The sequence below is a fragment of the Malaclemys terrapin genome, chromosome 7 (genome assembly GCF_027887155.1).
Source record: "Malaclemys terrapin pileata isolate rMalTer1 chromosome 7, rMalTer1.hap1, whole genome shotgun sequence".
Taxonomy (NCBI): domain Eukaryota; kingdom Metazoa; phylum Chordata; order Testudines; family Emydidae; genus Malaclemys; species Malaclemys terrapin.
Window position 1 is genome coordinate 56,280,443 of NC_071511.1, and position 13,168 is coordinate 56,293,610.

Genomic DNA, 13,168 nt, shown 5'->3' on the forward strand with positions numbered 1-13,168 from the left:
TGGGGCAAAAATCTGTCTGAGGATTGGTCCTGCTTTGAGCAGGGGGTTGGACTAGATGACCTCCTGAGGTCTCTTCCAACCCTGATATTCTATGATCTCTGCTGTCATTCTTGTAGCCACTGTTAACCACCAGATGTGGCTCCTAGATACACATGATGAGCCAGATTTCCCAAAGAGCTCAATGCTCATGAATGCTATCAGATTTTCAAACATGTTGAGCTCTTCTGAAAAATCTGGCTCTGCAGGAAGGCCATTGGTATAGACTGTGTGTGGGAGGGGGCAGTTTCATCTCATTTCTGAGGCTTTCATTGTTCTCCTCCTTGTACATGACAACCAGGCCCATGTGCCACAAGGCTGCTCTGAGCTATCAGAGGGCTTCAGTTCTTCAACCATGGCATTCAGTATACCAGTCTCCAAACAAGCTTTGAAGTGGAAGAGACCTGGCAACGTCTATCTGATGCTCCTTTTGTCCGGGCTTTGCAGGCATATACCCATGTGTCAGAACAGGACGCTGCACACATTCCCTTCCACTTGAGATGAAACAAGAGGCTGTCATGGCAGATTTCAAAGCCTCAGATTAGCCATTTGGTAATAACGATCACCCTGCATGGATTCGTCAATGTGTTGAACTCAGATTGCCAGATCTCCCTCCGGGTTAAGGTTGTTAATTAAATTCCCTGTCCAAATTCCTTTCCCAAACAATAGAATCCCTCCCCACAGCGCTGAATCAGTAGTTCACCCTCTTCCCTCAAGTTGATTCCTGTATTAATACTGCTAGAGCTTTAAAATATTGCTAAAGGGGGAGATTTTCAAAGGTACAAATGGGACTTAGGGCCCCCAATTCCTGTGTGCCTAGCAGCCCATTGTAACTCTGAAATCTCCCCCCTGATTTCCTCCCACCAGGGAAAGGAATATTTAAGCTGCAGAACACAGCCGCATTTGAAAGAAGTTGCTAGCAAACACGTCCATGCTTGTTAAAGGTTCTGCCCTGATGTCCTTCCGGCAGGGCACAGGCTGTGAAAACCAGCACCAATGTAATCCAAGCAGTCAGGTTAATGGGTTTGCCATGTACATTAGTACTGGACAAAATACAAGGGAACTGCCAAGGAATCCACAGTGGAAAACAGTCTTCAACTGAGAATCTACCTAATGGAGTGAGTATAGGACACACCACAGTAACTGCACAGATTTCACTGGGGCTAGAGGAATTTTTATTGTGTCACCCTACCCTAGTGCCACACGATGAGCACATCACAGTGAGGACAGAATCCGGCCTCCTCCCCATAAATCTGGGCTGAGTAGACGTGTTGCATTTGCCACCTTTATGGCAATGGGGGATGATGGAAGGCAGGGGGGCTCCCACCACCGAAGCACCAATAGCCACCCCCTTAGGAGAGGGCAACTGCCATGAAGAAGCCAGAGTAAGTTGAGTACTGGGGGCAAATTGACAGTGCAAGGCCAGGACTGGGGTCAGAGGAACAACAACAAGGGAACCAGCAGTGTTCAGTGCTGGCCTAGTCTTATCTCCAGTGGGGTCCACCCAGATATGAGATTGGCAGCCCCCACAGGAAAGGGGAGGAGCTAAAATGGACCAGCATAGGGGACAAATGAGAAGGCTTGGGGCATGCATCCAGAGTGGATGGATTCAGAGGCACATCACAACAGCATGAGCACTGGAAGGTGCTGGATTCCAGAGGGAAAGCACCTGTCAGCAGAATTGGCAGCCTGGGACGTGCCTGCCCCACAGGGACTTCCTCCAGCAGGTAACAGGGCAGGTCATTCTCCACAGCCCATGGCACTTGCTTTGGCTGGTGCTCATTGCAACGTGGGCACCTGTCCCCTAGGAAGGGGGCTGAAGCCACGGACTCATGCACTAAGAGACCATTGAGCGGAAAAAGGGGAATGACTCATACTGTGATGGGGCCAGGATACCCCATAATGGCCAATACTCTCCTCTCCCAGCAGCGGGGCCCCCCCACTGATCCCATGCAACCATCACCCATTAGTACAGGCCCTTGTGCCTCCCAGTGCTGCCTCCATATGGATCTTGCATTGATTTCACTGGGAGGGGCAGTCCGGCCCCAGCCATCCAGTGGGGCAGGAACTGTAGGTACCTGGGGTGGATCCATGATGCTTTTGGAGATAGCAGCAGTTTCTGCACAGAGGGGCAAAGGCTGGATTGTTTTAAAGGGGCTTAGGGAATTAGGGAACCAAATCCTATTGGTGGTCAATGGTATTTGGGTGCCCGATTCCTTCCAGCCCTTTTAGAAATCTCAGCCAAAGGCTTTAGTTGTGACACAGGGTCTAGCGTTCCCTCCCCCCCAAAATTGGGCTGCAGTTCCCAGATGTGGGCAGGTTTCACCAGGCTCCCCTGCAAATGCCACCACGTTGTGCACCTAGGAACCACGAGTGGGTGGACTCAGGCCTGTATATCCCCCCTCCCCTCCATCGTGCCTTCTCCGTCCGTGCCCTCCACCGCAGCAGCGCCTGGCGCCCCTCCCCAGGAGGATGTGGCTTTAGCAAGCTCCCCTCCTCTTGTAGCACCTCGCCCACAAGGAGAGCACGGCGCTGGCCTGAGCTGCGAGGGCCGGCGGGGCCAGCAGTGCATTGGCTGGCGGGCCGGGGTGGAGCTGGCACGCGGCCCCTCTGTGCCCGAGAGGAGCAGAGGTTACTGCCGGTCATTCACTGCCTCCCGCAGCGCGCACGCGCACTGCGCCCTCTACAACAGCCTACAGCGCCTGACCGCGCCGCGACCAATCCGCAGCCCAGCTCCATGTCTGATCCGAGCTCCGCCAATCAGGGCCCAGGGCGGCTGCTCCCGCCCCTCCTGTGAATGACCGGGCAGGGCGAGCTGCGGCTTAACCCCTCCCGCGCCAGGGGGGCAGACACGCTACACCTGAAGCAGGGTGGGGAGGGGGTGTCTCTTTGCCGCGAGCTTCCTGCGCTGCACCGAGCTAGTGCGGAGCTCTCCCTATTGCGGGCTGGGTCCTGCCCTGGTGCCGCTCCCCTGACTGCACCCAGGGGGGTGACCCAGCCGGGCACCGCCACACCGCAGCCGGGCAGCGGGCCGGGTCCCCCACTTCACTAGAGAGCCAGTCTCAGCGCTGGCCCCGGGCCTAGTTAACATCGATCCGCCGGGAACAGCCCTTGGGCCAGAGAGAGACACGGTGGTCCAGTGGTGTGGGACTCAGCCCAGTAGGCAGCCTGCAAGCCCCCCAAGCTCGAGCACCGCACACGGTGTGGGCAGCCGCACAGCAGTTTGTGAATTGCTCTGCGCCCAGCGAACACCCACAGTCCAGGAGCAGCCCGGACTCCCCAGCCAGCCGGGACTTCTGTGAACAATGAAACCGAGACGCCCCTTGCAGCGGGGCTCTGCCAGTTCTCCCATAAAGGACTCAAATCAGTTGCAATTGCAAATGTAAATATTTAATGCATTTGACTCATTGATGAGCTGAGATATAGGAGCTTCCTCTACCTGTTTTATTCCCTGCGTGGGTTCTCATCAGAGTGGCCTGGCCTGGGCTAATAACACAGTATGGCGTTGTTAGGCATGTTGGGGCCATGGGAGCTACTCAGAGATCCTAGCCATTGATTATCTGCTAGCAGAGGTATTGCTGCTCCCTCCTCTGCCTCCCATTGCACGGCATAGGGCAGGGATTGCCCATTGCCTCCTGTGTCTGGACCAGCCATTTTGACTCCGCTGACTTTCCTCTGCCCTTTTGGATCAGTGTTTGTAACTGTCAGGGTTTTATTGTCTCACAATATTTGGTGCTTTTCTCAAACCCCTAGCTTCTGGAGTCAGGTGAATAGGAGAGAATCTTGGCTTTGGGTTTTTTCAACAAAGTCTCTGGCCCTTGTGAAAAGCTTGAAAATGTGACCTCTACAAGGCAAAGACAACAAACCCAGCACTTTTGTTACTCTCATGATTTTTAAGCCAACCTCATGTTTGCAGAGGGCCCAGACACAGGAGTTTTGAACACTTGGGCTTGGCTATATCCTTGTAAGTGGCTTCTTTCAAAAATTAATACACAGACAAAATATAAAACTATGTGTCACAGAGTCACTGTGGCGATGCTCTGGAACTACTCCATACAAAGCCAGTCAGGACTCTGGGGGAGCATGCCTCTTCTCTGAGCATACCGTCTCCAGGGCAAGAAGCTAACACAGTTTCGACCTTCCTTCAGCATCCCCTTCCACACTGTGTGCTTCCTGCAGCAAGTCTGCCTGGGTGGGGCTCCTGGGGAAGCCAGAGTGCCCTGCACCCCAACTCCTCAGTCAGACGTGACTCAACCAGCCAGTAAAACAGAAGGTTTATTAGTTGATAGGAACACAGCGTAGAACAGAACTTGTTAGCACAGAAATCGGTGACTTTCAGCCAAGTCCATCTTGGGAGGAAGGGAGCCCAGAGCCTGGGCTCTGATCCTCCCCCTGCGCCCCAAGCCAGCTGAGACTGACTCGCTTCCAGCTGCCTGGCCCCTGCCCTGTCCGTTGCTCCTCCTTGGGCCTTTGTCTCCCTTCCCTGGCCAAGAGTCACCTGATTGCACCCCCCTTCTGGGTCTCAGGTTATGAAGGGGCAGGCATAGAATCTGTGCAGGCAGCTGGAGCAACCCCTGCAAAAGTCACACACCCTTATTCCCACCACTTAGACATTGGTGCAATACACATGGAAACTGAGGAAAACACAGCATTCATGTAAAACAGTAAGACTCACATAGGCTCACATACAACATAACAAGGGAAAATCTCCACTTTGTCACACCATGCTTTACAGAGATCAAATGCAAATAACTTAAGAAGGCGAGAGAAATTCAGAGGCATGGGCAAAGGGATGCTTTCAGAGTAAATGGAGGAGGTGGGGAAATGCAGGATGGCTGTTCCAGATGGCAGGCACTGCAGGGGAGAAGGCTCTTGCACAAGTCTGGAGAATGTTGGGGGAAGGGAATCCAGGCTCCACTACAGAGCGAAATGCATGCAGTCCAAAGTACCGAAAAGATATGTGCATAGCTTATCTTGTGACCTGTAACTGCTCTGAGGTTCCTTTCTGGGTACATTTGTAACTAGCTGCAATGTATCTGGTGTCCTTAAGGTATAATTGTGACAGACATGGACAGACCTTAAGAACATATAAGAACACAGGAACAACCATACTGGTTCAGACCAAAGGTCCATCTAGCCCAGTATCCTGTCTTCTGACAGTGGCCAATGCCAGGTGCCCCAGAGGGAATGAGCAGAACAGGTAATCATCAAGTTGATCCATCCCCGGTCACTCATTCCCAGCTTCTGGCAAACACCTTATTGAATTACATTAAGTATCATGAGAGTTCATTGTATTAAAAATGCAAGTGTTTATGTATTATTGTGGGATTGTATGTAACATCTCTAGTGGGGAGACATGACTAATGCAAATGCTGGGAAATGCTGTGAGCTTCAAAGGACTCTTTGAAACAATGTGCCAGACAAGAATGAATTTTTAAAGTTAAGTGGGTCTCCCAGGATGTCTCTAGGAGGAGATGTATGCGAGCAGACCCCCTCCAGTTATGCACAAACTCAGCCTTTTGAAGCTGTGTCTTGTGGTGGGGACCTTTATCTGCTGCTCACCTATTACGTGAGGATAAGATCAGAGGCTCACGCTGTATAAAGGGACTCACAGATTCATGGGGGCGCTTGTAACCACAGGAGAACCCCTGTGTAGGGTTTGAAGGACTGTTCACCTGACATAGCCCTTGTTGGAGTTGGGGTGAGCTCTGGTGCACTTATCAGCATGGATGGAGGTACTCTTAGGGTTGTTCCTATGGTTTCTCTGTGATGCTTTCCCCTTAAGAGTAAATGTGTTTGCTTAGGAAAAGCTGTCTCGGAACTTATAATTGTGGGCAATAGGGCTGCGTGTAGTCTCTGAAGAGATGGAAAAGCAGGCCTGGTTAGGCAGTCTGCCCTGCTGGGGAATTCACAGTGTGGACAGGGAACCATGCAGCCTGGAAACATCCTGGTAAGGCAGGGGATTGATGCATGTCTCTGCCCAGCTGAGGTGATGGCTGGGGAGATGGAAGCCTGAGAGTTGCTGCCCTTGGTGGAGCACAGAGTGGGAATACAGGTGCAGGGGCCCTGAACTGTGACAATACTGTGCTATTGATATAAAGACATCCAGGTCCCTTGACTTCAATGGGCCTTTTCACCCCAATAAGGGCTGAAGGATCAGGCCCCTCTACTGATGATCTAATCCCGGTGTAACTACAGAGTAGAACACAAACCTCAACATGTGTTGGGTGGTGACTGAGAGCTGGGGTAGAAGGATGGGCTAGTGGTTCACCAGACAGTTTCAGGAGATCTGAGTTCCTGGCTCAGTCACAGACTCCATGTGTGACCTTGGGCATGTGGCTTAATCTACCTTGTGCCTCAGTTTCTCCTCTGTAAATCAGGGATGATACATTCCTGCCTTCCAGGGCAGCTGTGCTGAATTGATAAATCCAGTGGATGGTTGTGAAGGGGCCTACATACTGCTGTCATGAGGGTAGATAAATGGAAGCAGTGTTAGATTAGCACCTGAGTGGGTTTGGTTGCTCAGGTGCTACTCCACACGTGCCCTGTGGGGATCAGACTCCTGGGGTTTTACTCCCCTTCCTAGCTAGTGAATATCCAAGCAAGTATTTGCAAACACATTAATGCGGCTTGCTTGGACAGGCTTAAGTCAGACTCTGGGCCTCCAGCCCCACCACTGCGGAGACCTCCATCTCTAAGTGCAGACAGAAAGGTACTTCCTTTTACTGCAGCAGAGAAACCGAGCATCCCCAGAGCTAAGCCAAGAAAAGCCAACCTCGGGCCATTGTAGCAGGAGCCAGGCCAACCCCACACTGCTGAGAGCAGAGGAGCCAGGCTAGCTGAGACCTGCCAAGGGAGGAGGGAGGCAGATCAGCTGGGTAAAGCCATAACCAGTCTGTCAATGTGCCAGCCCATAAGTAACCCAACGGCATAACCTCTGGAAGAAGGAAAGAACAGTAAGAACTCTCTGGCTGGGGGTTTGAAGGCGTGGCATTTCCAGGTCTAGATACCAGTGCTTGCTGCCTCCTGTGCTGAATTATCACACAGTGTTTGCAGTACTCACCACGGCCGTCTGACCCCCAGGGTCTGTGAGTAAATCTGTTAGTTAGCATCAGCCAGCCTGAGTATCAGCAGCCTGCCAGAGGGGTTTCCAGGGAAAGGTTGTTGCTGTGCGTAGAGGCCTGCCTGCAGTACAGACGTATCCTGTACTGAGACCCTTCTGGGACGCTCACCCCATCTCCATGGGGGGTGTGGTCCCTGTATTGCAGGGAGGAGATTAATGCCCTCCCGAGAGTAATGCTGCAGCTGGGTACGGCCCTTGCAGCCCACCTGGGTGTTTCAGCCTAGGAAGGGCATTACAGCACCAGACAGGGAAGTGGAGGGCAACAGCAGTGCCTGCACAACAGGAGCCTTCGAGCTCTGAGGAGTGGGTGAAGGAGTGAGATTGCTTCTCATTAGATGAGGGGAGAATCAGAGAGGCCCTTTGATCGTTCTGAAACCCAACAGCGTCCCCCAAACCGTGATCAGGATGGACCAAGTCAATAGATAAGAATCCATGGACATAAAGGTTGTGGAGCATGAGTTTGGAACAATGGGGGCAGGAGAGAGCCATGCGGTGTGTCCTCAACAAATATTGCTTAAAACCCTTCTACCATTGCACCACGTACATGTCACATGAGCCAAGGGAAAATCTGGCTGGCAAATGATCCAACATCTTTGGGCTATTTCTTGTCTGTCTCTAAACCAGGTGCCTGATTGGCAATAGCCCAACTGGACAGGGCTCCGATGCAGAGAAAGGATTACATTTAAATCACCTCTAAAAATGACCTTGAAGATCAGCCACCAGCCCATCTCCCTGCTGGTGTAGGAAAGAGCCTCCAACAGCAGAGTGACTGCTGTGCTGTACCAGGTGTAACCAAGAACAGCATACAGTGACTCCTTAGAGAGGAAGGATGGCCCAGTGGTTAGGATGCTAGCCTGGGACCTGAGCTGTACTCCTGGTTTTGCCACAGGCATCCTGTGTGAGCTTGGGCAGGTCACAGTCTCTCTGGGCTTCAGTTCCCCCCTCTGTACAAAGGGGTTAATAGCACTGCCCTGCTTCCCAAGGTGTTCTGAGAGAAAATGCATTAAAGACTGTCAGGTGCTCAGATGCTATGGTAACGGGGGCATATACATAGCATCAGTACGGAACAGCTTCTTCCACCAAACAGGTCACTGGCTCCTGGAACAGTCTGTCCAAAACCAAATGAAATCCTGGCGGTCCCTGCCCTGCACACTGACTGTGCTTCTGTGTCTGAAGTGTGCCTGCATGTACGGGGCACGGGAGATCTCTGGTTCTCTTCCCATGCTATGAGCCAAATTCTGCCCTCAACTTCAGCAGGAGGGCAGTGCATGCCCGTATCTGAGGGCAGAGTCTGGCTGAAAGCATCTAGATTTCTAAAGGAAACTGAAATGGCTTTGACTAAGATTCAATGGAACCCCTTTGGCATTCAGCTTGGAAGCCCCAGAAATCACAGAATTGTATGACCAGAAGAGCCTTGAGAGCTCATCTAGTCCAGTCCCCTGCACTCATGGCAGGATTAAGTACTACCTAGACCAGGGGTGGGCAATCTTTTTGGCCCAAGGGCCACATTGGGGAATAGAAATTGTATGGTGGGCCATGAATGCTCACAAAATTGGGGTTGGGCTGCGAGAGGGGGTGCGGGCTCTGGGGTGGGGCTCGGGATGAGTAGTTTGGGGTGTAGGAGGGTGCTCTGGGCTGGGATCGAGGGGTTCTTCTTCGAGTGCTTGCTCATATCCATTCCATTAGGTGTGCGCGCGCCGCGTGCACGATCGTCGGAAGATTTTCTACCCTAGCAACACCGGCGGGTCGGCTGTGGAGCCCCCTAGAGTGGCGCCTTCATGGCGCTGAATATATACCCCAGCCGACCCGGCGCCCCCTCAGTTCCTTCTTACCGCCCCTGACGGTCGTTGGAACTGTGGAGCGCGGCGTAGCTGTTCTCCACTCTCCCTAGCTTATCCAGTTATTCACAGTTATAGTTATAGTTCTAGTTGTTTATAGTATATAGTTGGTTATTCACTTGTTTATAGTTGTTATATAGTAAAAGGGGATTCAGGGGGTTCTCTCCCCCTTTTTCCCCGGCCGCGTGGCCGGGCTCATGCCCAAGGCTCCCGGCTTCAAACAGTGCGCCTCCTGCGCTAAGCCTATGCCAACAAGCGATCCGCACGACTCGTGTTTGAAGTGCCTGGGAGAGTCCCATCAAACAGACAAGTGCAAAATCTGTAAGGCCTTCAAACTGAGGACCAAGAAGGAGCGGGACTTTCGACTCCGGCAACTCCTTATGGAGGCGGCACTTAGCCCAGACGCTCCATCGGCGCGTCAGGCCCCGGCACCTAGCACCTCGGTGTGCAGTGCCCCGGCGGCACCGACCATGCCGACCACGTCGGACAAGCCTCCACGGCACCGGACCCCATCGGCACCGCACTCACAGCAAGTGCCTCGGCGCCGTTCACTATCCCCGGGACATAAAAAATCCCATAAGGCGGGGACCTCAGTGCCGAAGACGCCGGCTCCCCCGGTGCCGGGGGTAGAGCCGCGTCCACCTGTGGAGCACCGAAAACAGGTGCCTCCAGCACCGTCGACTCCGGCTCCGAGGCCGTTGAGTCCGGTGCAGACAGAATCACCACCGAGACCAGCGGTGATACAGTGCCTCCCGTCGACACCGGAGACCTTCGCGACGGCGAGAGAATTGATCGCCCTCACGGAGCCGGCACCGCCCCAACCACCGGCACCGTCGGCACCGTTGACTCGCCCGGTCCAATCTAGGGGAAAACCTGCCTTGATGCGCCCTCCATCGCAAGGGCTGGAACCACGGCACCGGTCCAGGTCCCGAAGCAGGTCCCCACGCCGCTCGCAGTCCCGGCGCCGGATATCACCTCGGCACCGGTCGTACTTGCGGCCAAGATCATCGCGGCACCGCTCTACATCTCGGCACCGTTATGATCGTCGGCACCGATCAACGTCGAGACGTAGTTCTCGGCACCGGTACGATCGACGTTCGACGTCGAGAGGCCGCTCCCGGCACCGGGCCTACTCCAGGTCATCGTCTCGATCCAGGTCCGACTCCCGGCACCGGCGAGGTCATCGGCACCGATCGCGATCTCGGCACCGATCGCCGGCACCGCGTAGAGATAGAACATCTCTAGACCGGCACCGTACGGCACCGTATCCCACGGGATTCGTCTCGGCGCAGTCGGCACCGCCATGGCCATCGAGATCGGTGTCTCGCTCCTCTGAGGACTTGTCAAGATCGGCATACCCCCCTCAGGGGCAAACCGGGGAGCAAGATTTAGGCCATTGGCAAGAGGGAGCAGAGGACCCTGACCATGGCCTATCTCACTGGTCGTTCTGGACCCCGTGGGCATACCACCAGGCGCAAGGGGCTCCAACAACCTCTCGCTCGGGTCACTCTGATACAAGGGCCCCAGAGTCCACCATCTCTCGCCCTCCTCCAGGGGGCATGGAGGCCTCTGTATCTGCACCACCTGACGTCCCGGACCCAAGGGCAGGTGATGCTCCGTCCCAGGAACAGGGAGACCAGGTTCCTCCCCTGGATCCCTTACCACCGGAGGCATCTTCCTCTTCCTCTCCGGATGAGGCAGTGGCGGGCACGTCGTGCACAGGTCCACCCCCAATAGATCTTCGAGCTCATCAGGACCTGTTACGTAGGATGGCCCGTAACATGGACCTACAGACGGAGGAGATAGTGGAGGTGCAGGACCCCATTGTAAATATCCTCGCGGCGGATGTCCCATCAAGAGTGGCGTTGCCCCTGATCCGCACGATCCAGGCGAACGCAACTACGATATGGCAAACCCCTGCCTCTATCCCACCTACAGCGAGAGGGGTGGAAAGAAAGTACTTTGTCCCTTCCAAAGACTACGAGTACTTGTATACCCATCCCCAGCCGTGTTCACTGGTGGTGTCATCAGTGAATGCAAGGGAGCGCCACGGTCAACAAGCTGCAGCGCCCAAATCAAAGGAGGCTAAGCGACTCGATTTGTTTGGCCGTAAAGTTTATTCAGCTGGAGGGCTGCAACTTAGAGCGGCTAACCAGCAGGCGCTCCTGAGCCGCTACAACTTTAATTCCTGGAACTCTATGGGGAAGTTCAAGGAATTGGTTCCCCAAGAGTCCAGGGAAGAGTTTGGGGCCTTGGTTGAGGAGGGTAAGAAGGTGGCTCGGACCTCCTTACAGGCCTCCCTGGACATAGCGGACTCGGCCGCCAGAACCCTGGCCGCAGGTATCGCTATGCGAAGGACCTCCTGGCTCCAAGTTTCGGGTTTGCCCCCTGAATTACAGCAAACCCTACAGGATTTGCCCTTTGAAGGACAGGGGTTGTTCTCGGAGAAGACGGACTCTCGATTGCAGAGCCTCAAGGACTCCAGGACAATCATGCGCTCCCTGGGGATGCATGTTGCGGGTCCCCAGCGCAGACCATTTAGGCCCCAGCCTCAACGTTTTTACCCCCCTCCACCTCGTCAGAGACAGGACCCTGCCAGAAGGTGAGGGCGAGGTGGTAGGAGAAGATGGGCTGGCCCTCAACCCGGTCAGAACCAGGGGCCACCAAGACCACCTTCAGGTCCTAGACAGAACTTTTGAAGGTGCGGTCGAGGACGGCGCCCCAGTCATTCCCCAGGATCCAGACCCCTCCTTTCGGGATCGCCTCTCCCACTTCCACCGTGCTTGGTCCCTTATAACTTCGGACCGTTGGGTCCTCCGCACGGTGGAGAGGGGATACGCTATCCAGTTTTCTTCTATCCCCCCCTCCCACCCCCCTTCCCCGTCCCTCTTCAGGGACCCTTCTCACGAGCAACTTCTTATACAGGAGGTTTCTACGCTCCTTGCCATGGGGGCCATAGAGGAGGTTCCGATAGAGTTAAGGGGCAGGGGATTTTATTCCCGTTACTTTCTGATCCCCAAGTCCAAAGGAGGTCTGCGGCCCATCTTGGACTTGCGCGGACTCAACAAATTCGTAGTAAAGTTGAAGTTCCGCATGGTCTCTTTGGGGGCCATTATCCCTTCCCTCGATCCTGGAGACTGGTTCGCCGCCCTCGACATGAAAGACGCATATTTTCACATCGCAATTTACCCACCTCACAGACGCTTCCTGCGATTCGTGGTAAACACGGTGCACTACCAATTTGCAGTCCTTCCCTTCGGCCTATCCTCGGCCCCAAGGGTGTTCACGAAATGTATGGCTGTCGTGGCAGCGTACCTTCGTCGACAAGGGATACAGCTGTTCCCGTACCTAGACGACTGGCTGGTACGCGGTCGCACCAAGGAGCAAGTTCAAGCTCACGTCCACATAATAGTGCACACATTCAACGAGTTGGGCATCCTCCTCAACAAGGACAAATCCACTCTAGAACCTACCCAGAGAATAGAATTCATCGGCGCAGTTCTAGACTCCAGACGTGCACAAGCCATCCTGCCAGACAACCGCTTTGGCACCATCAAGAACCTCATTCAAGGGCTCAAGGCCTTCCCAACTACCACGGTGAGGTCGTGCCTTACCCTGCTGGGCCACATGGCTTCCTGCACGTATGTAACCAGGTATGCCAGACTTCGGCTTCGCCCACTTCAAACCTGGGTGTCATCAATATACCGTCCACATCGGGACAGCCTGAACATGGTGGTCACGGTCCCGAACTCGGTCCTGACCTCCCTCACCTGGTGGCTAGATCACAATGTGGTCTGCGAGGGGATCCCTTTTCACACCCCACAACCCTCTCTGCACCTGGTCACAGACGCTTCATCTCTGGGTTGGGGCGCCCATCTCAACGAACACCATACCCAGGGCCTGTGGACTGCACCCCAGTTAGCCCTGCACATCAATGTTCGGGAACTGATGGCGGTGCGCCTGGCGTGCCAGGCATTTCTCAATCTCCTACGTGGCCGTTGTGTGTTAGTTCTCATCGACAACACCACGGCCATGTTTTACATCAACAAGCAAGGAGGAGCACGTTCGTCAATTCTATGCCAAGAGGCCATTCGCCTGTGGGACTTCTGCATCGCCCACTCAATTCATCTCACGGCATCGTTCCTCCCTGGAGTCCAGAACACTCTAGCGG